Source organism: Callorhinchus milii, unplaced genomic scaffold (genome assembly GCF_018977255.1).
Source record: "Callorhinchus milii isolate IMCB2004 unplaced genomic scaffold, IMCB_Cmil_1.0 Scaffold12, whole genome shotgun sequence".
NCBI lineage: Eukaryota > Metazoa > Chordata > Chondrichthyes > Chimaeriformes > Callorhinchidae > Callorhinchus > Callorhinchus milii.
The window spans coordinates 13,611,725-13,637,269 of NW_024704753.1; the positions used below are offsets into that span (position 1 = coordinate 13,611,725).

The following is a 25,545-nucleotide window of genomic DNA, read 5'->3' on the forward strand; positions in this document are numbered from 1 at the left end:
ATTGATTTATTTGGGTAATTGTTGTTGTCGGAGGTGGTGACTCTCCACACACGATCGTTGGGGGGGGGCGGTGACTTCGCGTTGGGCTGTGTGGAGTCTCGGTCGTGCAGAGGGTTTGCTGCTCTGACTAATTGCGACCAAGCCTGCGAGCGAGCGTTGCAGCATGTTTGCATCGAGCTGCGTTTTTGTAGTTCCTGTTGTTCGCTGCGAGATGCATTTGGGAAATTGACTCATTTTCATCGGTTTCAGGTTTTGTCAGTCTGCAATGTGGTCAGAATCTTTTCCTCCCTCTCTCTTTGCGTCACAACAAAATAAACGGCCTGCTCACCTCCCCATTAATTCAAAAAGATTCAGAAACTGTTTTATTCTGATCTAACCGAGAGACCAGCAATTCAGCGACCCTATGATCTCCCCCATCCCACCCCACTCCCTCCCACCACCCATCCTGCACAAAATATCTGACATTCCAATAAATGAGTGAATCGAAGAGCCCCTGTTCCCTAAAGAGGGGTTTGAGGGGAAGAGGGCTGATATGAAGGATGCAATGGAGAGGGGATCAGGAAGGATATGGGCTTGTGTGGAGTATAGACACCTGCAATGACCAGTTGTGACAAAGGTCCTATTTCTGCGCTGTAACAAGCGATAAATGTCAGCCTGGCTCAGCTGGTAGCACTCTCGCTTCAGAGTCCGAAGGTTACTGGTTGAAGCCCCATGCTGGGACTTTCAGTTCGCAGTCCAGGCTGATGTTCCAGTGCAGTTCTTGGCGGACGCTGGATCTTTCGAATGAGGTGTTCATCCGAGAGATGTTAAAGATCCCGCTGCACTATTGGAAAAGAGAAGGTAGTTTCTCTCTCCAGGTGTCCTGGATGACAATCCCTCCTGATAAAAATGGACGTTCACTTCCTGGCTGTCTCATAATCCTTGCCTTTGATAAGCATCTTATTACGTGGTTGAGACATCTCAAAGCGCTTTAGAGGATTTTACTCTGAAGTACAGTAACTGTGCATTTGTAGGCAAATGCGGCAGCCAATTTGCAAATAGCAATTTGTTTGTGGGACATTGCTGTGTGCAGATTGTCTGTCAACAAACACACATATTCACAACACTTCAAGGTAAATTCTGTGAAGCACTTTGAGACGTTTCAGTGATGTGAAAAGGCATCACATCAAAGGAAAAAGTGTTGTGACTGTGTAAATTACAGGTGAACGTGGCAGCCAATTTGCACAAAACAATGTCCCACAAACAACCATGATGCGAGTGATAGATTTTACCGTGGATTGTTGACCAGAACATCAGGGGAAAAAAAACCTCCTCTTTCAGCCCAGAAACACCTGATTTTGCAGGACTCAGCAAAACTATAATTACACCCTATGATTTATTTTAACGTTTTAGTTTTTTTGGTTTCTGTGAAGTTGCCGGGGGTGATGTCGATGGCGAGAAGGAAATGCACTTATGTTCTCTTGCCTCCTCTGCCAATGCCACGATGAAATTAGTTGGTTTTACATTTAAATATTGTGCCACTCAGCAGCGGTGAAATGTACTCTCCTCTACAAATGAGTGTGTTCCGATGACAATTCCATTCCAACCAGTTCTGATTCGTTCCCACAAAGGTTTTGCATTTGTCCTAAACCTCGAAGGATCTAATTAACTTTCTCCTGGGTTTGACTTATCTTCTTGATTTTTTCTACCAATCAATTAAGTATTGCATTCTTCCTGAGCAAGTGAAGAGAAAGACCTTGTGTTATGTCTCCTGTTACAGCACAGAAACAGGTCATTCCACCCAACCGGTCTATGCCGGTGTTTATACTCCACACGAGCCTCCATCCCTCCTATTCCCCTCTCCTGTACCCCTCTATTCCCTTCTCCCTCATATCGAATCCTCTTACGTTCACTGATGCTTTCTGCTTCAACCATAGCTTCCAGCAGCGAGTTCCACATTCTCACCTCTGTGTGAAGAAGTTATTAAATCTGTTACTGATTAGCTTATATTTACACCCTCTCGTTCTGGACTCGCCAACAAGTGGAAGCAGACTACTAACGTCCACCTTATTGAATCCATTCATAATCTTAAACCCCCTCGAACAGGTCCCCTCTCAATTCCTCCAGTGCAAAAAGTTCTGACCGGACCGATCTTTTATAATAATAATCGTTGCATTTGATATAGCGTTTTATCACACTGTTGAGACGTCTCAAAGCACTTCACAGGATACACTGTAAAGTGGAGTGACTGGGTGTTTTGTTGGCAAAATTTTCTTGCAAAGCTGCAGTAACAGTAATAATCAACATTTGTATGGCTGAATTAATCTCTCCAGTGGCTGCCGGGATGGATATCCACGGGGGGTGGGTGGAAACGGGGTTTGTGGAAGCTGACTTAAGCCTAAAGAGCAAGCAAAGACAGCTGATGGGAGCAGAATGAGAAGCAGGGAGTATGCGACTGTGACTATGCAGTTGTTGCTGGAGTGTGAACCATTGTTACTGTCAGTCATTGTTGTTAATAATACTTCGCATTTCATGCAGCGCCTATCATGTCTCACAGCGCTGAGCAGCTAACTGGTGTAATGTGTACATACATGAAAGGCGCTGTATAAATAAAATGTGTTGATATTGATGTTGTAGTGACTGTGTATTCTGTAGGAAAACACAGCAGCCAATTTGCGGATAGCAATGTCCCACAGAAACTGTCAATTGAATGTTTTGAATTCAAATTCAAACTCAAATATTTAAGTGAATATTTTGTCCGGCTAAGGAGAAAAAAGTGCATTGGCATCCTACCTTATCTAATCGTTGCTCGTAGCTCAATCCTACAATACTGGGAATCATCCTCATTGCTCTCTCTCAACCCCCATTTATAATCTTAAATCTAAAGAAAATTGGTCTTACACTTTCATGGCTGTTTGTGGGACATTGCTGTGCACAAATTGACTGCTTCGCTCATTTGTAAAATACGGTCGCTGAACTCTACACTAAATCTTGTGAAGTGCTTTGACACTGTAAATCAAATGCAAGGGTTAATATTATTATTATTACTTCCATTAATATTTTTTGTTATTTCTAATGTCCCTTTAAATGTCAGTCCCTTTAAGGTGTCAGCCTATGAGTCAGAAGGTTATGGATTCAAACCCCACGTTGGGAATCACATAGTCTGAGCTGACACTTCGATGCAGTGCTGGGAGGGAGCACTGCATTGTCAAAGATGCTGCCCTTCAGATGAGATATTAAAACAAGGTTCCGTCCTCCTGCTCAGGCGGACGTTAAATATCCCATGGCACTATTCGAAAAGAGAAGGTTTCTTCCAGTGTCCTGGCCAACAAATTCTCTAAATAAAATTGGTCACACACTCCATGGCAAGGGAAATAAAATGTAAGTTCGGGACATTTAAAGGGTTAACACAGTGTGGGGGAGGAGAGCACAGTGTGGTTGGGGGGGGGTGGAGGGGGGGTGAGTCAGTGAAGCAAGATCGAGCCTGTTGTGCTTGTGCTTTCAACAGCTGAGAGCTGAATGGGGCAGGTGTCCTGCAATCCAAGACCTTTCCGAGGGTTTGTGTGGAATAAGGGATGTGTTGGGTAGTGGACCTGGTGGTGGGAGTTTGGGGGGCACAACTGGTCCAGGCACTTGTGGATGGATGCCAGTTTGAAAACTCAGCCAGCCATCATGTAAAGATCAGTAATCCCCTCTCAGCCCAGCTGTTATTTGCCTGGATTTAGAGGGAAGATGGCTTTGACAAAAGGTGCAGGGTGTTGGCATGTAGCGTGCAAATTGGCTTATTTATAAGTTGCGGACTGGCATCAAGGAGTGGAGCTGGGTCTCAGATGTGTGTGGAGTGAGGGGTGGGGGGGAGTTATTAAACAGCTGAGCTCCCCCTCATGCTATTCCCTAACCTGTCTTCCCTCACCATGCCTTTGTGGAGTCTGTAGCCTAATGGTTAGAGCACTCGCCTTGCAAGCGAGAAGACCCAGGTTCGATTCCCAGCAGGGTGAAACCTTGGGCAAGTTTCCATCTTCACACGCCTCTCTTTACCCAGCAATAAGCAGGAACCCGGCTGTTCGTCGATTGGCACGGATCACTTTCCAGGGATAATAATCCCTTAAGAAAAAAAAATTTGGTCACTCAATCTACAACTGTTTATGGGACACTGCCATGTGCAATTGGCTACCGTGCTACGCCCACAAAATATACAGTCAATTTGCTTTATAGTTTCTTCTGTCTCAATAACTTGATAAGGCGCTCTATCAAATGCAAGGATTATTATTACTATTATTCCCCCCCCCACACACACACATACAAACAAACAAAGATCTCACTTGTCGTCCTCACTGTGGGGAGATGTTGCTGGCTCACATCAACCGATATATCAGCAGTCACTACAGTCACTGTACCTCAAAGTAACTCCTTGTGTGAATTGCTTTAAGATATTTCAATGTGCTAAGGTGCCTGATCAAATGCCAGCTGTTTGGGTTATTATTATTACTACATTCTGTGGTCTCTGGTTTGATCATTCACTCGTTTTTATTAGTCGGGCTGTTTCTAGGAAAGAAATGCAGTTTGAAATAAGCTGATCAGTGTCTGCATGTGTCTCTGTCTCTCTCTCTGTCTGTCTGTCTCTCTCACTCTCTCTGTCTTTCTGTGTGTGTCTCTCTCCATTTCTCTCCATCTCTCTCTGTCTCTCTATCTTTCTCTCTCTGTCTCTCTGTTCCAAGCACTGTCTAAAGAGCCAGGAATGATCTAGGTTTGAGAGTAGCGTGAAGAGATGTCTAGAGATTAAGAAGTCAAATATTAGGAGAAATAGTGATGGAGCCTGGACTTCCCTATAGAGGCAGATGGATTCATTTATTCTTTGTCTGAGAAGAAAACACAAGTTCAGGGTTATGAAAAACAAGTTCAGAACAGTCACTACACTTTAAAGTGTGTCCTGTGAAGCACTTCGAGACATCTTCCTGATACGAAAGGCACTATGCCAAATGTAAAAAATATTATTTTGGAGGATGAGATGAAATGAGCTTCTTTTGATCTGAACTTTTCAGCTGATCTGGTGAGGTGAGACCGGGTGGAATGAAAGGTGATGTTTTCTTTGGTTGGCCGGGTCTGACATACTCAGGAACCCATTGATGTGCTGAGGTGTCAGCCTGGCTCGGTCAGTAGCACCCTCATCTTGGAATCAGAAGGCTGTGGGTTCAAGCCCCACATTGGGACCTTGAGCTCACAGTCCAGACTGACACTCCAAAGCAGTGTTAGGGAGAGCTACATTGATGGAGGTGGTTTTAATGAGATATCTGCACAAACAGTCATGAAGTGAATGCCAGTCACTGGTTGCATTCAAGAACCAGGAGATGCCTTTGGCGCTCTCTGACTTAACTTCTCAACAACAACAAGATTCCATTTATAAAGCGCCTTTCACGTCAGGAGGACGTCCCAAGAGTTCTCACTCTTTGTCCTGCAGTTAAATCTTTGTCTTTTATGTCAATGGTGCTGCACATTATTTTTTGGTCAACTGGGGTCTGATACCTGCGGAAACCTATCACCGTGCTTAAGAATATCCAATCATATGTATTGTCACCTACGTGTGGAAATTTCCCTGCGTCTGGTTTGGAATGTTCACACACTGTCCCTGGAGGGTCACATCTTGTCTCCCTAATTCTGGAGAGTATTAGGTGCAGGTTGGCAAGAGTCAAGGTTTGGGGACCCCAGAGTGTGCATTGGGGTAACTGCTGGATTTTAACCAGCTTCTGGCAAGCTTCTCACTGCTTGTCCAGCTAGGACCCCCTACCTGTTAAGGTTTTGCTTGTAAGCTTAGAAGGAGCCTTATGCAAAGCCTCTGCCCCTCCAATTTCTGCTGATGAGCCAGGCTGGCTGGTTATCAGCAATACCATGGACTACTGTGGATCTGCCTGGTTCACAAACTGATCAATGGAGGGTTGGGACTTTAGCTTACAGGGTAAAGGGGTGATGTATATAGTTTGTTAGTAAGTGACAGTGGAACATGGACTTAAACAAGTGCTTCACCAGTGGGCAATTCAGATAATTCCCTTTTGATGTGTCTGTAGGATTGACACGTCCACTGCTCTCTCCGCTCCCTAGGAACTCGCTGGATCGAGGAATCGACGTTTTGCTCTGCTGTGGATCCCTGGTTCTTGGGAAACAGCAGTCAATGCAAACCCAGATCCTGCCCTCTTTCAAGACCTCAGGAAAGAGCAATGAGCACTAGTGGTGCAAGAGAAGGGCCAGCCCGGCAAGGCGCGGTGGGTCCCAGGCAACCTGCCCCCGCCCAGCCTGGGAAGAGAGGCCGAGGGAGGCCACGGAAGGAACCTCAAGTAAGTCCACACAGCATCTCTTCACAATCTCATAATAAACGTTATATTTGATACAGCGCCTTACCACTTTGTTGAGACTTCTCAAAGCGCTTCATGGAATATGTTGTAAACTGGATTGACTGCATTTTGTGGGCAAAACACAGCAGCTAATTGCGCACAGCAAGTCCCACAAACAGTCATGGAATGAGAGATCACATTTTTTTGTGGAGGGATTATTATCTCCGGGAAGTGATCCACTAATCGACTAACTACTTACTTACTATTAGATAAACATAGTTGTGTGGAGTAAAGAAACTTGCCTAAGGTTTCGCCCTGCCTGGGAATCGAAACTGGGTCCTGTTGCTTGTGAAACCAGTGCTTTAACCAATCCGCTACAGGAGTCCTTCGGCTTTTGAAGGTCGAAGGTGCCTCCCTGGGTCAGTTGAGTCAGAAGGTCAGGGGTTCAAGGCCCATGTTGGTGACTTTGATGCCTGTGTATGTCAGTTTGTGGGGGATTTCCTGTAACCACCAGCCTTGGGACGTCCTCCTGATGTGAACGGTGCTGTACAAATGTAATTTGTTGTGGTTGCTACGTGTCAATGTGAGGGGGAATCCCTTTGTGTGTATCAGTGTGAGGGGGAATCCCTGTGTATCAGTGTATGTGAGTTTCCCTATGTGTGTGTGTGTGTGGGAAACAGAAAATCTTCTTATTTTTATAAAAACAGAAAGCTCCTTTGGAAACATCCCTGCTCCCTGACGGCATTAACCCTCTGACCCTCTGCCCTCCAGGAACCTTCAGGTCCTCCTACCCCAAAGAGGCCTCGAGGACGACCAAGAGGCAGCAAGAACAAAGAGCCTCGAGCTACTCAAAAGGTACCTGAGAAGATCACAACAATAACAACAACTCACATTTATATTTATCTTCGCTCTCTTATCCTCATCCTCACTTATAAAGCCCTCCACGGACGTGGTTCTCCCTACCTCCGTGACCTCTTAACACCATACCAACCTGCCCGCTCCCTCTGTTTTGCGGACACTGACCTGCTCCATGTCCCCCTCCCCTGACTGTCCCACCATTGGCGGTCAGAACTTCAGCCTTTCTGCCCCCACCCACTGAAACTCTATCCAGAAATCTCTCCGCCTCGCCCGTTCCCTCTCTTCCTTCAAGGACCATCTCAAGACCTTCCTCTTTGACCGTGCCTTCGACCAGCCCCCCACCCCACACCAGTCCTCTTAATTCCACCCCCACCTCGAATGCAAACCCTAACTGTCTAGCAGCTTGGGACGTCCTCCCCACGTGAAAGATGCTACATAAATGTAATTTATTCTTGTTGTTCACATGGGTTGTGTCTCAGAGCACTTAACAATGGCAGAGATTGATACTGAATTGAGAAGAGAGGGGAGGTGCCCATGGGCATGGTCAAACGGGAACAACAACAACAACAATAAAATTACATTTGTATTGCGCCTTTCATGTCAGAAGGACGTCCCAAGGCGCTGGACAGTCAGTGTTTCGGACCCGAGCTGCTGTCGGGAATGGGGAGGGTGTGCAGTGTGGGACAGTGGCGGAGCCGGGCGATGTTGCGGAGTTGGGGCAAGGCAGAGCGGGTCATAGCAGGGATGTGGGGTGGAAAGGATAGTTGCGGGTCATACAAGACGCCAAGATTCCAGACTGGCTTGATAAGGTAGAGTGTGCATCCATGGATGGTGATGCCGTCAGCGCTTGAGGAGCCAATCAGGAGAGCCTCGGACTTGTTGACATTCAACTAAAGAAAGTTAGCTCTCATCCAGGACTTGATGTCTGAAAGACATTCTGTCAGCACAGCAGTGGTCTTGGAGTTGAGGGTGGAGGCAGAGAGATAGATTTGGGTGTCATCCGCATACATGTGGAAGTTGACCCCATATCTGCGGATGATGTCACCACAAGGGAGCATATAGATATTGAAGAGGAGGGAACCAAGGACAGAGCCCTGAGGAACCTTCACAAAACAGTGCGGGGGCTGGAGGAGAAACCGTTTGTGGAGATGAAGTGGAGGCGGTGTGAGAGGTACAATCTGAACCGTTCAAGGACATAAGGTCTTCAGATGCGATTTGGGGTGTAGTGGTTGAAAACACGACCACCGATGGTGGAACGGAGGGGATGAGAGACATGGCTGGAACCAGCTGAGTGAAATGGGAGGGTAGAGCATTGTGGTGTAAGCAGGTAGGAATGGTCAGGAGGTGTGACCTAGGGTGTGAACTGATTTGTAAGTACATGTGAAGATCTTGAAATCAGTGAAATCACAAGATTGTTCAGGATGAAGAAGATCGATCGGTCCATTTAATATGATTGTGAATAATAATAATAATAATCGTTATGCCTTTCACATCAGGAGGACATCTCAAAGCGCTTCACAATATATACTATAATGCGTAGTGCCAAATTCCCACAAAACACACAGTCACAACATATCGCTGCATTTAACAAAGAGAGTTTAACACTCTCTCACATCCATATATATGCTCCTTCTTGGGGATGTCATCCGCAGACATGGGATACATTTCCACATGTGTGCGGACGACATGCAACTCTATTTTTCCACCTCTCTTTGTGACCCCCAGTCCCCTGATGTTCTATCAGCTGCCTGTCAGACCTCAGGGGCTGGATGAACGCAAATTGCTTCAGTTGAACGTTGACAAGACAGAAGCCATACTTTTTGGCTCTCGTCAACGTCTAAAATCTCACGGTTCTCATCTCCTCCACCTACCCGACCTCCCCCTAACATTCTCCGAAACTGCACCCAACCTAGGCGTCAGGTTCGACCCCCAATTATCCTTCCTCCCCCACATCCGGTCCCTCACCAACCGCTTTCTTCCACCTCCGACGCATCGCCCGTCTCCGCCAATACCTCTCTCTGAAAGCCGCTGAAACTCTGGTCCATGCCTCTGAAATCCTCTGTCACCTCTCGGCTGGACTACTCTCATGCCCTCTTCGCCGGCCTCTCATCCACTACCATCCATAAAATCCAGATTATTCAAAACTCTGCCGCCTGCATTCTCACCCGCACCAAACTCCGCTCCTCGATCACCCGAGTCCTGGCCAGACTGCACGGCTGCCTATCTCAAAGCGGATCGATTTCAAGATCCTCACCCTTGTCTTCAAATCCCTCCACTCCTTTGCACCCCCCGACCTCTCTGACCTCCTCTCTCCTCAAAACTGTGCCCGTTGCCTTCGTTCCTACGGGTCTGGTCTCCTCCTTGTCCCCCGAGACCTCCGCTCCACCCTCGGCGGCCATGCCTTCAGCCTCTATGCCCCGAGGCTCTGGAACTCCCTTCCTCACTCCCTTCGCCTCGCTCCCTCCCTTCCCATTTTCAGGTCTCTGCTAAAGACCTTTTTTTCCGACCGCACCTTTGGTCACCTTCCTCCCCCTCCCCCTGGCTCGGCCCCGGGATCCATTACTGTGAAGCGCTCTGAGACTCCGTCCGGCGTGCAGGGCGCTGTATAAATCCAAAATGTTGTTGTTGTTGTACAGCACCATCATAACGTTGTATTTGAAGCGATTGTCATCATGTCTGAGTCGGTAATATTATGACCTCCGAGTCAGAAGACTGTGGGTTCAAGCCCCACTTTGGGTCTCATATGGTTTGAGATAATGGGGACAAGGTGGGTAAATGGGACTGAAAGGACTGCTCTTGAAAAGAACCACCACAGATAGGATGGGCCGAATGGTCTTCTATTGTGCTGTAAATTTCTGTAACTCATATAGTTCAGGTTGATACTTCAATACTGTACAATGATAAGGGAGCATACATACCCTACTCCGAGGTCCCCAAACCTTAGCTCTCGCCAACCTGCACCCAATACTCTGGGGATTTAGGTAAGTAAGCTGTGTTCCTCCAGGAAGAGAGCGCACATTCTATTCCAGATACACATATGTGGAACTCACGGTCTGGAACTGATACTCTTAGAGACAGTGATGGTTTTCCACGTGTGTGAGGCACTCAGTTGACCAAAAAATAAAGCAGACAGGGGGGGAAAGGGAGTGATTGGCTCTGAGATAGGGCAGTGACAGAAGTGGGTTTGATAGATGGACCAAATGGCAGCAAATTCCTTCCATGCATCAATAATAATAATGATAATAATCCTTGAAATCAATATAGCGCCTTATCATGTCGTTGAGACGTCTCAAAGCGCTTCACAGAATTCATTGCAAAGTGGATTCACTGTGTATTTTATGGGCAAAACATGGCATGTAATTACATAATTACATAATATTCACAAATATTTATATACTGTATTACATAATGTAATGTTATGTAAGGTGAGAATAAGAGACTGGATAATTGAATGAGCAGTAGAATTCCAACATTATAATGGATCTCTCCCTCTCTTTCTGATGATGTAGAAAGCCGAGCCTCCGGGGGAAAAACGGCCCAGAGGACGACCAAGGAAATGGGTGAGCGACGTAGACCTGTGTCATTTGCGTTGTAGCAAATGGCCGACATGTTTCACAATCCTTGCATTTTATACAGCGCCTTTCACTTTGGGAGGATGTCTCAGAGCCCTTCACTGGATTCAAAGTGCCGCGACTGTGTATTTTGTAGGCAAATGCAGCAGCCAATTTTGCACAGAGCAAGGTCGCTCAAACAACCATGAAGTGAATGACCAATTTTTTTTTCCGGGGGATTGTTAGCCTGGACACCGGGAGAGAGAAACAATCTTCTCTTTTCAAATAAGTGCCATGGGACCTTCAACATCCACCTGAACAGGAACAGATGGGACACTGATTTAATGTTTCATCCGAAGGATGGCACCTCCGACAATTATTGCTCCCCCAGCATTGCACTGGAGCGTAGAATTGTGAGCTCGAAATCCCTGAAGTGGGGCTTGAACCCAGAACTGTCTGACTCGGATGCAAAAGTGCTATGAATTGAGCCAGAAGGATAGGGGTGATGGGCTCAGAGGCCCATACAGGAGAAGTTCTCAAAACAGATGGGATTTGAGGAGATTTATTGGTATTTTCGTGATGTTTTATTTAATTTGAAGAAGTGCAGTGCTGTTGCGGGGACAGAGGGAGGTAATTGGTTAGCATCAGGATACAATTAAAATATCACAACAACTTCCCCCATAAACAACTGTGATTTATTTTCCATCTGGGCTTTACAGGCCGTCTCTCCCAATGTTTACTGCACTCTAGCAGCTAGCGTGCTTTCAATTAAGTCTCGCTGGTAGCTTTAACAAGTCTGCATGGGGAAACCTAACCAACAAGTTGTGGAAAGTGCAAGAGAGGGGAACGAGACCCCAAGCCAAACTTAAACACACCCAAATGAGCAACGCCTTTGATCATCACTGCACTTCCCATTGTGTCGGAGCAGAACAGACCGGTCGCTGGGGACATGGTTTTAGCTGCTTAAGTTCCAGTAATTACCCTCCAACACATACTTTCCAGTCCCCAAACCCTGGCTCATCTCAAAGTCATCTGAATTGGCAGACAGGACCTGGTTTAATGTCTCATCTGAAGGACAGTACCTCCGACAATGCAGTGCTTCCCTGGCTGTGCAGGGGAGCATCAGCCTAGATTCTGTGTGCGTGAGTGTGTGTGTGTGTGTGGGGATTGGGAGGGATGCGTGTATATGTGTATATGTATGCGCGTGTGTGTAGGCTGTGTGTGTGGTGTGTGCGTGAGCGTGTCTTAAAAGTCCAGTTCAGGAAGGATGCTGGGCCTTTAGTTGGCTTCCTTAATTCATCAGTCAAATTGCTGAAAGGGTCAAGGGGATTGGCCGATTTTCTAAGACCTTTGCCCTGGTGGCTAATGGCATAAACCAACAGTGATGGAGGAGAGTCGGGATGAAGGGCGAGCAGAGCTGAGCAGTAACGGTTCCCATTGTAGATCTGGGATGTGCGAGTGCTGGTAAAGCAGCGGGGAACAGGAAACGTGACCCATTAATGGAGGAAATACTCATCAGCATCTAACATTCCTCGGATACCACACACGGTGACAACAGCTGCACACATCGCCCCTCACCTTCCAGTTGTACCTTTCACTGAGCGTCTGTCTGCGGGGCTGGATTCCGCCCGAACAATACACAATGCTTAGAGGGTGGTGGGGATCCGTTAACTGTTTCCTCCCCACCGCTCTTCCCCATTGCCTTTTCTCCAATGCAATTGTTCCCCGCCCACTTTCTCTCCCCCTCTAATCCCCCTCCCTCTCCCCATCCCCTCTCCCCAACAAGCTACAGTCAGCGCCAATCACACAGCTCACTGTACGCGTCATTCAAAGTAGCTACAAGGAGTGTGGCTGACCCATTTGAACGACCATTGCCAGTCAGAGAAAAACTAAGTAATCTTTATTACTCCCTCCCTTCCTCCCTCAACCCTCCCTCCCTTCCAAGTATTCTGTCCAATTCCCTATTGTTGCAATCCGCCTCCACCACCTCCCTTGTCTTTCTGTCCATCTGTTCTACCCACCCCGTCGTGCTCTGTGTGAAGTCATTAAATCTTCTCCCCACTCCCTTGCCTCCAAGCCTCCTCTCAGTCCCCTGGCTTGACCATATTTACCGTATCATCACGCTCCACTTTATCTTTCCCCGTTTGGATCTTGAATTCTTAAATAATATTCACTACAGGGCTATTTGTGGGACATTGCTATTGGTAAATTAGCTACTGCATTTGCCTATGAAAATACAATTACTACACTTTTACAGCAAATCCGGTGAAGCACTTTGAGACATTCTTCTGATATGAAAGGAATGTGCTACGAGCACCAATTAGACAAGCTGGGGCTCTTCAATCTTAAAAAGAGATGTCTCAGAGAGGACCTGATAGAGATGTGTAATATTCTAAATGGGAATAAACCCTGAGCAATACTTGCTGATGTATCAGAGCAGTAGATCAAGAGGTAACAGGTTCTGTGTTGCAAAAGGCCAATTTCAGGACAGACACCAGGAAGTATTTCTTTACTCAGAGGATAATTAGTGACTGGAGGGAGGGTGGTCCAAGTGAGGATACTGAGACTCACTTAAAGAACAGCTTGATGCTGTGATGGGAGGACGGTAGACTAGGGATCATGGAAGGATAAGATCAGATGGGCCAAAGGACCTTCTTCTCCTGGATCAATCATACGATTTTGTGGTCTTGTGTTCATCTGCAACTTTGCAATGTGTGTTCCTGTTGCTGTAAAGTTTTTTGTAGAAGGGCGTTAATTGTATTTTCTTTGGAGTTTAATGGAGTCACTTTTACTCAATAAACACTCCAGGGAGATTCTCAAACAGTCTATTAATGTAGGGAACAGCCGAGAGCAAGACTCTGAGATTGCACCATCTTGGGCTATTCTGGATCCTAATTTTGTCCCTTTGGCCCCCAAGCTGTGTGTACTGGACCTCACACATCATACACACTCGCACATATACACACCCGTATGCACACATACACACTCACACACACATGCATACGCACGCACACGCTCGCACACGCACACATCCACATACTAACATTAAATAGACACACACACGCCCACACACATACACACCCGCTCATGCACAAGCACCTACTAACATACAAACACGCGCACACACTCACACAGCAACAGACCCAGACATCGCAGACGACTGTAAACAAAGTTGACAGAGAGCCAATGGGCAGTTATGTCATTTTACAGCCGTTTGTTTTTAATTAGCGCTCCCGAGCTTTATTTATTTGTTTCCTACATTTTAATAGCTACGTTTTGCGACCACCAACGAGGCCCCAGCAGGAGAAAATGGCGTCTGTGCCCCATCAAAATTACCGTTTATGTCAACTTGCGAATAATGGGGTCAGCGCTGTCTCCATTGATGAGCAGTAGACGTCAACACAACCGGGTCTAAACCCATTAAGAAACCATCTCGTCAGCCACAAAGCTGGGTCCAAGATCATGATGTGAGGTATAAACCTCAGCAAACAAACCCCCCAAAAACAATTCTAATAATTGCCGTGTTTCATATCATGCCTTATCACATCGCAGGAATTTACTGTAAAGTGCAGAGAGTGTATTTTGTAAGCGAACGCAACAGCCAATTTGTGCACAGCAATGTCCTACAAACAGCCATGAAGTGAATGACCGATTTTATCTGGGGATTATCGGCCAGGATACCGGGGGAGAGAGAGAGAAACTCCCTTGTCTTATCGAGTAGGTCCCATGGGATTTTTAACAATCCATCTGAACAGGGACAGACACGTCCTTGATTTAACCTCTCACCCGAAGGACAGCACCTCCGACAATACAGCAGTGCCCCCCAGCACTGCACTGGAGCATCAACCTGGACTGTGAGCTCAAAGTTGTGACTATGGGGATTTCTGTTGAACAGTTCTATTCCAGGCTTGTGCCAGCGCTCTGCAATGGTACATCCAGCACAAGTTGCATCCCGACATCCCGCTACGGGGAGCGGGCAGTTTGCACACGGTGGGGGCTGGTCAAGATGCTTGCCGTTGCCTGTTTAAGAGAGCTCTGAACGCTCTGGCTTTGATTTCTTTGGCCTGTTTTAAAGGGTATATAATCCTTGGCCCGCGTTCAATCTGTTTGGTTTGATGAACACCCAGCCCTTTGGTTGCGACAAACTCTCGCAACGAGAGAAAAAAAAAAACCATAAAATCGCCTCTCTTTAAACTCACAATTTGCCCAAATCTTAAGCGACATCGTCCGTACGTTTGTGAATGGCTGTGAGTGACATTTCTTTTTTACTACTGTATACAATTGGCTCTCTTTTAAAGAACTTGTCCACTGTAGGTGAAGTGTCCCGGTTTAGAGTGGGGAGCTGCCCGAAGGTTTTGAGGAGAGGGTAACGATGCAGGATATGTTTTGCGTTGTAGCTCTGGTTAGTTGAAGCAAAGCGAATGATTTACTTAAGCCTCGCATTTGATGCAGCGTTGAAATGTCTCAAAGCGCTTTGCAGAGAATGTCTGGCAAGTTTTCAGACTGTGTGTTTTGTAGACAAACGGTAATGTCCTACAAGCAGCTACGGAGCGAGTTACTAATTTTTTTCGGTGGGATTGTCAGCCAGGTCACCGGGAGAGAGAAACTGCCTTCTCTTTTCCAATAATGCCACGGGATCTTTAAAGTCCACCCGAACAGGGCGTAGACGGGACCTGGATTTTCAGATCTTAGCCAAAGGACGGCGCCTCCAAATCCAACTCTCCCCCCACAACACTGCACTGGAGCCTCAGCGTGGACTGTAAGCTCAACGGCTGCGAGGCTGGGTTTGAACCTAGAGCTTTGTGACTCGAGTCAGCTACCAGCCGAGCCAGGCTGACTTCTGTGCTCCCCCCGAAAGTAATCTGCTATTTTGCGATGAGTAAACGCGAGTTACGAGTGGTGACCAGAAACGGTGCTCAGCAAAAGAGCTCATTTCTGAACAAATCAATCACTAACCTGCCTTACCAGTAACCTCTCTTACCAGTAACCTCTCTTACCAGTAACCGACTTCTCTTAATAATAATAATAATAATCCTTGCATTTGATACGCAGTGCCTTATCACGTCGTTGAGACGTCACAAACCGCTTCACGCTTGTAAAGTGGATTGACTGTGAATTTTGTGGGCAAAACGGGGCAGCCAATTGCGCACAGCAATGTCCCACAAACAGTCGTGGATTGAGTGGCCAAATTATTTTTTCCGCCAGTAAAATAACCTCTCTTGCCAGTAACTAGCCTGTCTAACCTCTTGTACCAGTAATTAAGTAAGAGTAACTCTAACAGGTCCTTTCCACTTTGCAGTACAGATAATGACTATTGAAAAGCTGCCGTGTTGTAAATTACTCAACCAGAAAGTTACTCACCCTGAAAGTGGGCTTCATAATCAGATTGTTTCAGAATTCTTTAAACCAAATTGTGAGCTTCCCTCAATGGCTGTCACATTTACTCTGTTAGTTGATCTCAGCCAGGAAAAGGAAAAGTAAAAGTACCCTCCGTTCCTCTGGCTCCGGTCTGCTCCACATTCCCCGCCCTAACTGCCCTACCATCGGTGGCCGGGCCTTCAGCCTCTCAGCCCCGAGGCTCTGGAACTCCATCCCCCAGTGCCTTCGCCGCTTCCTCCCTTTCCTCCTTCAAGGCCGGTCTCAAGACCTTTCTCTTCAACCGTGCCTTCACCTCCCCTCCTCGCTCCCTCCCTTCCCTCCCCTCACCCTGACCATTTCCCCCCTGCTCGGGTCCCAATCCAACTGTCCAGCGCCTTGGGACGTCCTCCCGACGTGAAAGGTGCTCTATAAATGAAATCTTGTTGTTGTTGTTGTTGAGAGCTATAATTGGACTGAGAGCCCTGAGGTAAAGAGTGTTGGGTGAGGAGATCAGTTTCTGGTTGTTATCAGCCTGGATCAGTCGGTAGCGCTCTTGCCTCTGAGTCAGAAGTTTGTGAGTTTAAGCCCAATCTCAGGGGGGAGAGCTAGATTTGTCGGAGGTGACGACCTTCATTTGAAGCATTAAAACCAAGGACCCGTCTGTGCCTGATCAGGTGGATGGTAAAGATCCTGCAGCGCTATTGCAATAGAGAAAGGAGCTTCGCTCTCCTGGTGTCCTGGCCGTCAAATCCCCAGATAAAATTAGTCATTCACATCATCGCTGTTTGTGAGACATTACAATGCGCAAATTGTCTGACGCATTCGCCTACAGAAATGCACAGCCCATGACACTTCACAGTAAATGTTGTGAAATGCTTTGAGGCATCTTGACGACATAAATAAGACCCGATATCAAATGCAAGTAGGAATATTATTTATTAGTTCGTTAATTCATTTTATTTTAAAACGTTTAACTAGGGAGGAGAGGAAGCGAGAGCTGGAAGTTCTCAGGCCACATCACAGCTGGTAGGTACTTAATGGTAACTTGCATTTATACAGCGGCTTTTCCGGGAACAAAAACAACCCCATGTAAAACGGCATCAAATAAAGTCCGTTTTAAAATGAAACTAAAATAAACACAAAGTCCTTCATAAAATGGATTTTCGGAAATAATAATAATCATTGCGTTTCACGTCAGGAGGACATCTCAAAGTGCTTCACAACTACAACTTGTATTTACACAGCGCCTTTCATGCAGGGTACCCTCAGAACGCTTAACGATCGCGGAGTTTGATGCCGAACTGAGAGTGGAAGGGTGGGGTGGGCAGGTGAACAAAGAGGAAAGTCTTCAGGTGTGATCGGGAGACTGGCAAAGATGGGGAGAATCCACTGTAAAACGTAACGACTGTGTTTCGAAGAGGTTTCCCCTGTGAGAAATGCACGGCAAATCTGTGGTTTAAAAGGCATGAACTGGTCAGAATCCATTGGGTTGATGGGTGGGGGAGACGCGGAGAGAGAGAGAGAGAGAGAGGGAGAGATGTGAATACCTGGGAGGTTTTTTTTCTTTGGGAGTGTGGAGAAAATTGAAGGCAGGAACAGATTTGTGTGCGCTGCCAGGATTCCTGAGTTCTGAAGTCAGCGTGTTGTTTCAGGAGATTTTTTGCTGCTGCAGGAGGGCGGCAGATGCTGGGTAGCTGCTCACGGCCTCGCACCAGACATCATGGGCGGCTTCATAAACAGCTACAGCTGGGAGAGAGAGGAGCGCCTTGCTCTGTGTGTGTGTGAGTGTGACGGGGGGAGTGATTGTCGTGGGAAATGGCGGGTCAAACAACAACAACAATAACAAATTGCATTTATATAGCGCCTTTCATGCCAGGAGGACGTAACGAGCCGCTAGACAATGAGGGGTTTGCACCCGAGCTGTGGGGCAGGATCAGACAGGGTGGGTGGAGGAGGGAAGAGCTAGGTTATGTTTTGGGGGAGGCGGGGGGGTGGGGAGTCCGCGGAGCGGGGCGGGGGTTGCGGCGCCGATCGCAAGTATCCGTGCCGCAACCCTCCCCAAATCAGGCTTGCAAACCGCAATCTCACCCCAACAGCGTTGGGGTCTTTTCACCCTTTGTGCAGGAAGTTGTGTCTGCTGCAGTGTCTGAGTGTGCGGAGCTCAGCTCTGCCAACTCAAACATCCTCTCTGGAAAAGGCAAGGCCTGACTTATGTAAGATTTATGGCTTTTATTCTGCTTCCTTGCATTTAAAGGGATAGCGTCTCTCTCCCCCTCCCTCCTTCGCTGGAGCCACGTGCAGTTCTGTCGTTCCGTAATGTGGACTGCCTACATGCCCTTTCATTTTAGGGAATTTTAAACTAAATGATGACTGGGTAAGTGTTACTGATACACACTCCCGTATATTTACCCAGTGCGTGGGCTCATCAGTTGAAGTTAGTCAGTCAGCTCCCAAGTGTCTTGGGATAGTGGGTCTCTACTTGGCTTCATCAGGTGTCAGCAACCCAGTTTCCAGATTCCAGTTACCTCTCCTTAAGAATAAGAATAGTGCTTGCATTTTATATAATGCCTTATCACATCATTGAGACGTCTCAAAGCGCTTCACTGATTGTATTGAAAAGTGGATTGACTATGTATTTTGTGGGCGAAACGCGGCAGCCAATTGCACACAGCAGTGTCAAACAGTCATGGAGTGAATGACCAAACTTTTTGGGGGGCTGGTTGAAGATTATCAACCCCATAAAGCGATCCACCAATCCACTAACAACCATGTTCCTACTTACTGCTAGGTAAACAGAGGTGTGTGGAGTAAGGAAACCTGCCCAAGGTTTCCACTAGTTAACTAACAATAGTTCTCAGGAGTTTATGCGTTCATGACCCATGTTGAGGACTTTGAGATCACAGCCTGGGCCGTGCTGCATTGTCGGGGGTTACAGTCCTTCGGTTGACATTAAACCATTAAGACTGTACCTGTTCAGGTGGACGTTAAAGATCCGTATTCAAAAGGAGAAGGGAGTTTCTTTTCACTGTCCTGGGCCAACAATCCACCAAATAAAATTGATCATTTCACTTCATGGCTGTTTGTGGGACATTACTGCATTACTGTGTGCAAATCGGCTGCCCGTTCGTCCACAAAATGCACAGTCACAGCACTTTACAGTCTATTCTGCAAAGCACTTTGAAACATCCTCCTAATGTGAAAAACTCTATACCAAATGCAAGGATTATTATTATAAGTGAGAGGACCTGGATTTGATTCCCAGGCGGAGCGAAACCTTAGGCAAGTTTCCTTACTCCACACGCCTCTGTTTACCTAGCAGTAAGTAGGAACACGGTTGTTAGTCAATTGGCAGATCGCTTTCCAAGGTTAATAATCCCTCAAAAAAAAATTGGTCACTCATTCCACGACCGTTTGTGGGACACTGCTGTGTGCAATTGGCTGCAGCGCTTGCCCACAAAACACACCGTCTATCTTTACAGTCTGTCCTACGAGGCGATTTCAGACATCTCAACAACGTGAAAAAAGCTGTACCAAATGAAAGGATTATTATTTTTAAAAAAAGGAGAAAGAAAAAGCCCATAGCAGATTGCACAAATCTGGCTGAGCTGAATACCTTCCCCAGTTTCAGTGGAATCTCGCAATCGCCCCGTGAGATGCCCTGTCTATACCACACACGGTGAGCTCGATTTCAAAAGGTTCTGGTTTCCTGACACACTTACTTCATAGGGAAGCGTGAAAGACTATTTATATATCAAATCTCCCTCCCTCGCCAGCTCGGCCTCCTAACCTCTAACACTCCTTAAAATATAAATGGCATTTCATAAATTCTCGTCTTGTGAGGCTGAAGGTTCAGTGTTGTGGAGGATGTGGTGGGATGCCTGACCCGTTGCAATGATATTTCACACATCTGCAAAATTGGTTTTGATTTTCACCTTCAGGGAATGCATATGTGCTAACAAATGTCATTCTTTTGGGAGCGGTTTTGGTGTTTTAAGGATTATACAAGGCAAACTACACACAGACCCTGTTCGAACCCAGAGCTTTTCAGGGTGAAATCGCCCCCCCCCCCTCCCACCTCACCATTCCTGTGTTTATAAGCATGCGTATTGGAGAAATGGCCGATATTCAGGGCTTCCTGCGCGCATGCTGATGTCGCTTCCTGTGTGTGCTAAGGTTACCCGGCTGGTCGGCGCTGGACACAAGATGCGTCCGCTTACATCCGTGCTACGAAGTGGCCTGTTTTGAACCGTGTTCAGTGTTGGGAAGTGCTGCCTTATAAAAGCGTTCAGACACACTATCCCACGTGAAGGGAGCTGCATCAATCCAAGTCGTCGTTGCTCATCGTTTCCGACTGAATTTTCCACGATTCGGCACAAACTCTCCGGCTAAGAGCAGGTGGAATTCAGTATTTATGGGGAGAAGGCAGGAGAAATAATTTGTGCATTGAGCAGTGACCCACACCCACCGTGCAATCGCACGCGCCCCCGACAGTCGTGCTACGTAAAGAACGACAATTGGTCATTGTATACCTCAGAACGTTTTTCTTAAATCTAACCCTATTTCATACAAGAGAGAGGGGAGAGGTGACCGAAAGCGTGGTCAAAGTGGTGGGTCTTCAGACGGGACTTTGAACGCAGGGAGGGACCGAGGGAAGCAGTGAGTTGCATTCGTGAGGGATGGAGGGGAGATGGGGTCAGAAGCGAGGGTATTTGGGGAGGGTCTTGGTGGGGAGAGAAGCTTGGGTCAGTACTGTATACAGTATATATCTTAACAAAAAAAACACACACGCAATAAATCAGAAATTACGAGTAATTGCACGGGAGAGAGCTGCCGTTTACCTCTGCTGTTCCCTTTCCACCCCCCACCCCAAAAAAATAGCAGGAGTCTGGGCTGTTGGAGGTGAATCAGAGCGAGTGTAATCGCTTAGGACAGCTCGCATTAAACGCCAACAAAGGGGAACTGTGTTAGCCTCAGGAATGTTCACATTCCAGTATGGAGCGGGTTCTGCTCCCGTCTGTAACACTGCTCCATGGGAAAACATTCAAACTCCAGAGAAAGGTCCCCCTGAATTGATAAATGCTGTAATTCCTCCAGCTCCTTGCATTCCTGAGACATATGAACTAAATGATAATCCCTTTCTGGGTGGTATTGTTGGGCTAGGAGAGAGTAGAGCAGTGCTGAGGGGAGCGGGAGGGGAGGGGGCAAACGAGAAGGTGGGGGTTCATAAAGAGAGTGNTTTTTTTTCTCAGTTTGGTTTTCTACGTCTGTTTAAACGGCAAATTCTACATTAACAGTAACGCACCCCACCACTGCGTCCCACCCGAGTGATTTATTCTGCATGCTGGGAGCTATTGTGCTTGGGAAATGTGGTCATTTCCACTGCCCCATCTCCGTTACCCCCCCCCCCACCCTCTACACACATTCATTGCGAAGTGCTCCCCGATTGAAGCCATTTCTTTTCATTTCTTGTCCCAGTGCCACTTTCGTTCGATTTAACTAACAGTCCAGATTAACGGATCCATCGTTTAGCTCGCAATCAATGCAACTCCTTCTATCAAGAGGTGCTATTGACATGCAAGTTGTTGTTGTTGTCGTTCCAGCAAACAATTCCCCAAGAGACATTGATGATCGACTTTGTGGCTGTTTTGAGTCGTTGGTGTGTGCAAATCATAGAAGCAGGTAGTGTTGGGCTGTGCAAATGATGGGCCAAAAGTCAGTCAGTAAAAATTCTGTTCAGCACCCTGCCCAGTGCCTTTGGCAACGTGTGAACGTTAATGGGTGAATCCCAGCACCGATACTTGAATTCAATAGAATTTTGACCCCTGCGTTTCACAGAACAAGAGATCATGGGTTGAGGCCACAAGATGGGATTCAGATGAAGAAGCCTCATTGGCTCATCTTTCCAGAGGACCCCATTCCCTGGCGTCTGCCCATCAAATGTCCCTTTAGTGAGTCCAGCTTCCTATCCTGTACCAGCCCCTCCTAGGAATCTCTTTCGCTTGTTGGAAACGATTGGGAAATGATTGACGTGCACCGTATATTCTATACATTTCCTTACGCATCAAGCGTTGACTTCAGCCTCAGTGACATGTCTGTTGTCGTTGCCCAAAACTGAACACGTCCCACATCACAGGATGGGTATAGACCCTAGTTTTGCCCTATTCCTTTCTTTCACTAACCAGGACCACCAATAACCAACCTAATGTGTACCAGCCTCTGGACAATGAGGGTTGGTGTCTTGCTTGCACACTGGACCACCCAGGAGCTCAGATCCACAGCAGCTTGTAAGCCACTATAGACCTCAGTGGATGTCTCCCACATAAGACCACCATAGACTGAGCAAAACCTCCACTGGGCGACCAGGGACTTGGGCTTAGACCAATCTTCAGCCTTTGTTAATCAGATGCAGAAGCACTGACATACCTGTCCCCGTCGTGGACTCATTGCCGAGCTCTCACTCCACTCCAAGAGTTTTTTTTTGGTCAGCCGGGTGTCTGACACATGCAGTAACACATCTGTGCTTAAGAGTATCTAAACCAGACTGACAGTTCCACATGTGTATGCCACCGACACACTGTGTCTGGAATAAATGCTCGCTCTCCCCCTGGAGGGACGCACACTGCTTACCTAATTCCAGAGAATATTAAATGCAAGAGCCAAAGCTTGGGAACCCCAGAATGCGCGTTGGGGTAACCGCTGGAGTCTAACCAGCTAAAACCACATAACATGCCATTAGAAAGCACTATCTAGCTCGGTCTTCACTGCTTGTCCAGCTGGGACCATTCTACCTGTTAGGACTTTGGCTTAATCCCATTCTGAAAGACAAGGTGTCCACCTCCCACACTGAACTGCCAAGGATTGGGACAAGCAGTAATTATAATCCTTTCATTGAAATGACTGAAAGTGCCTGACAGGATTTTACTGTAAAGTGCAGTGACTGTGTATTTTGTGGGCAAATCAGCAGCCTATTTGCACACAGCAACGTCCCACAAATAGCCAGAAAGTGGATGACCGATTTTATCTAGGGGATTGTTGGACAGGTCACCTCTCTCCTCCCACTGGGCTCGGCTTCATGCGCCGCCAACCTCAAGCGCTCTGGGACGCTGCCCTGTGTGAGGGGCGCTACATAAATGCAAGTTGTTGTTGTTGAATTCCCCCTCTTAAAAACCTACATCTTCGATCTTCTAATCACCTCCCCACTTCTCCCCTTCCCTCGCTCGGCGTCTGACCCTGTCTTTGTAAAGCGCTTCGAGACATTAGTCTATGTGAAGTAGTGGGGGGTGGGGTGGGGGCGGCTGTATAAATCCATCAATTTACCCAAACATTGCACACGGTAAGAAATGGTAAGAAAATGGTCAAAGTACAGTATGTATACACATATATACACACATGCAAAATGTGTTTGAACGTAGAGGACCCCCCAAAAGGGGCTGAACGGTGCAGAGTTTATAAATCAACTGGTAAGGGGAGAAAGCAGTAAACTACAGCAGGTGGTGGCACCCAGAGTTATGCTTTTATATTTGTAATGGATTTGGGATTCTGTGGGGGAGCAGCGGCTGAGACAAATGTTCATTCCATCTGTGACTTGCTGGAGGTCTTAAAGCTGTTTCTCTCTCACTCTTTCTCTCACTCGCTCGTTTTCTCCAGCTTTCTTTTGCTTTGTCTCTTTCTCTCTTGCTCTCGCCCTCACACTTTTACACATTCTCTCGTTCTCTTGCTATCGCTCTCTTTCTCGCTCTCACTTTTTCTTTCTCTCGTTCCCTCTTTCTCTGGTTCTCTCTCCTCGTGCTCTCTCTATTTCTCTGGTTCTCTCTCCTCTTGCTCTCTCGGTCACTCATTATGTGTGTCTCTCTCTCTCTCTCTCTCTCTCACACTTGATCACTTTCTCACTCTCTTTCTCACTCCTTCTCGCTTTCTCTTTCTCGCCCGTCTCCCTCCCTCTTCCTTGCTCTCTCTCTATTGCTCGCGCTATTAAACATTTTACCGTCAGGACGTGCTGGGAATAGTCTGCGCCTCTGATTGGTGGCAGCTCAGATGGAGGGAACCCAAGTTTGGGCCATTCATAAAATGAAAGGCCGGCGAAAACAGCTTGTGTTTGTTTGTAACCTCGCACAATAGTATAGTAAGGCGGCTGGGCCGGGTGGGGGAGGGATGAGGGGCATACACAAGGTTTGGGCCGCTGCCAGCCTTGGCTTGGAACTGCATTCCATCTGATAAACATTTGTTAGCTTAAGGAGTGCAGAATGATCGCAGGAACTGGAAGCAAATGGACTGCGGTTTTACCTGCGATTGACAGAGAAAACCCATTACTGTTTTTTTTTCGCTCAGACTGTGTTTAAAGCTGATGTGTGTTTTGGCTCAGTGGGTAGCACTCTCGCCTCCGGGTCAGAAGGTTGTGGGTTCAAGCACCACTTTGGGCAACTCGCAATCCAGGCTGACGTTGCTGGGCTAGTGGGGCGGGGGGTGGGTGGGAGGATGGTGGTTACCTTGTCAGAGGTGTCGCCCTTATGTTGAGACGTTAAACCAAGGTCCTTGCTGTGCCTGTTCAGGTGGATGTTAAACATCTCATGGCATTAGTCAAAAAGAGAAAGGAGTTTCTCGCGGCGATAGATAAAATTGGTTCTTCATGTGGCAGTTTGTGGGATGTTGTGTTTACATACTGGCTGTCAGGTTCACCTACAAACACACAGTCACTACACTTTACAGTCATAATAATAATCCTTGCATTTGATACTGTGCCTTATCAGGTCATTGAGACGTCTCAAAGGCTTCAGGGGATACACTGCAAAGTGGATTGACTGTGTATTTTGTGGGCAAAACGCGATGGCCAGTTTGCCCACGGCAATGTCCCACAAATAGCCGTGGAGTGAGCCACCAATTTTATTTGGGGAATTGTTGGACAGAGAATAAAATGCAGTGATGAAGTAAACTGATGGTCCCAGACTAATTCTTCTTTGTTTTAACAGCCTCAACGACCAGCACAAGAAGAGGAGAAGACCGCTCAGGTAAGGCTGGTGTTGCACTTCGAATCACTAAAAGCCCCAAATTCCACCTGGTCTTAGCCATGTCATCTTCAATTTATGGTGGCACAGGACTACAGAAAAAATCCTTAAACCGGGTGTGAATCTGGATGCTGCCTCCCCCTCCCCCCCGACTCGTCCCCGCAGCTCTTAAAAAAGAAACCGGCTTCCAAATTAAGACAAGGGGTTTTGGAATTATTCCAGATTCCTGCGCATCCGACCGCTCGGTCTCGCAATCCCTACACTGAACTGCTGTAAAGCAGTGCTCCAATGCAGTGCTGGGGGCGAGCGCAGCATTGTTGGAGGTGCCGTCCTTCAGCTGAGATGTTAAGCAAACGTCCCGTCAAAGGCTGTTCAGGTGGCGCTTTTCAAAGAGAGAAGGTAGATTCTCTCTCTCCTCCTGTCCTGGCCAACAATCCTCCAAATAAAATCACTCACTTCAGAGCTGTTTGT

The 25,545-nt window shown here is 47.1% G+C and overlaps 1 long non-coding RNA gene across 1 annotated transcript; it reads left to right on the forward strand.

The window, feature by feature from the left end:
* The first annotated feature begins 7,121 nt into the window (after positions 1–7,121).
* Positions 7,122–25,066, forward strand: LOC121849973. The gene is made up of 3 exons (XR_006085425.1): positions 7,122–7,160; positions 10,673–10,723; positions 25,039–25,066. It is a non-coding gene; the product is annotated as an uncharacterized LOC121849973 (long non-coding RNA).
* Positions 25,067–25,545: the final 479 nt, after the last annotated feature.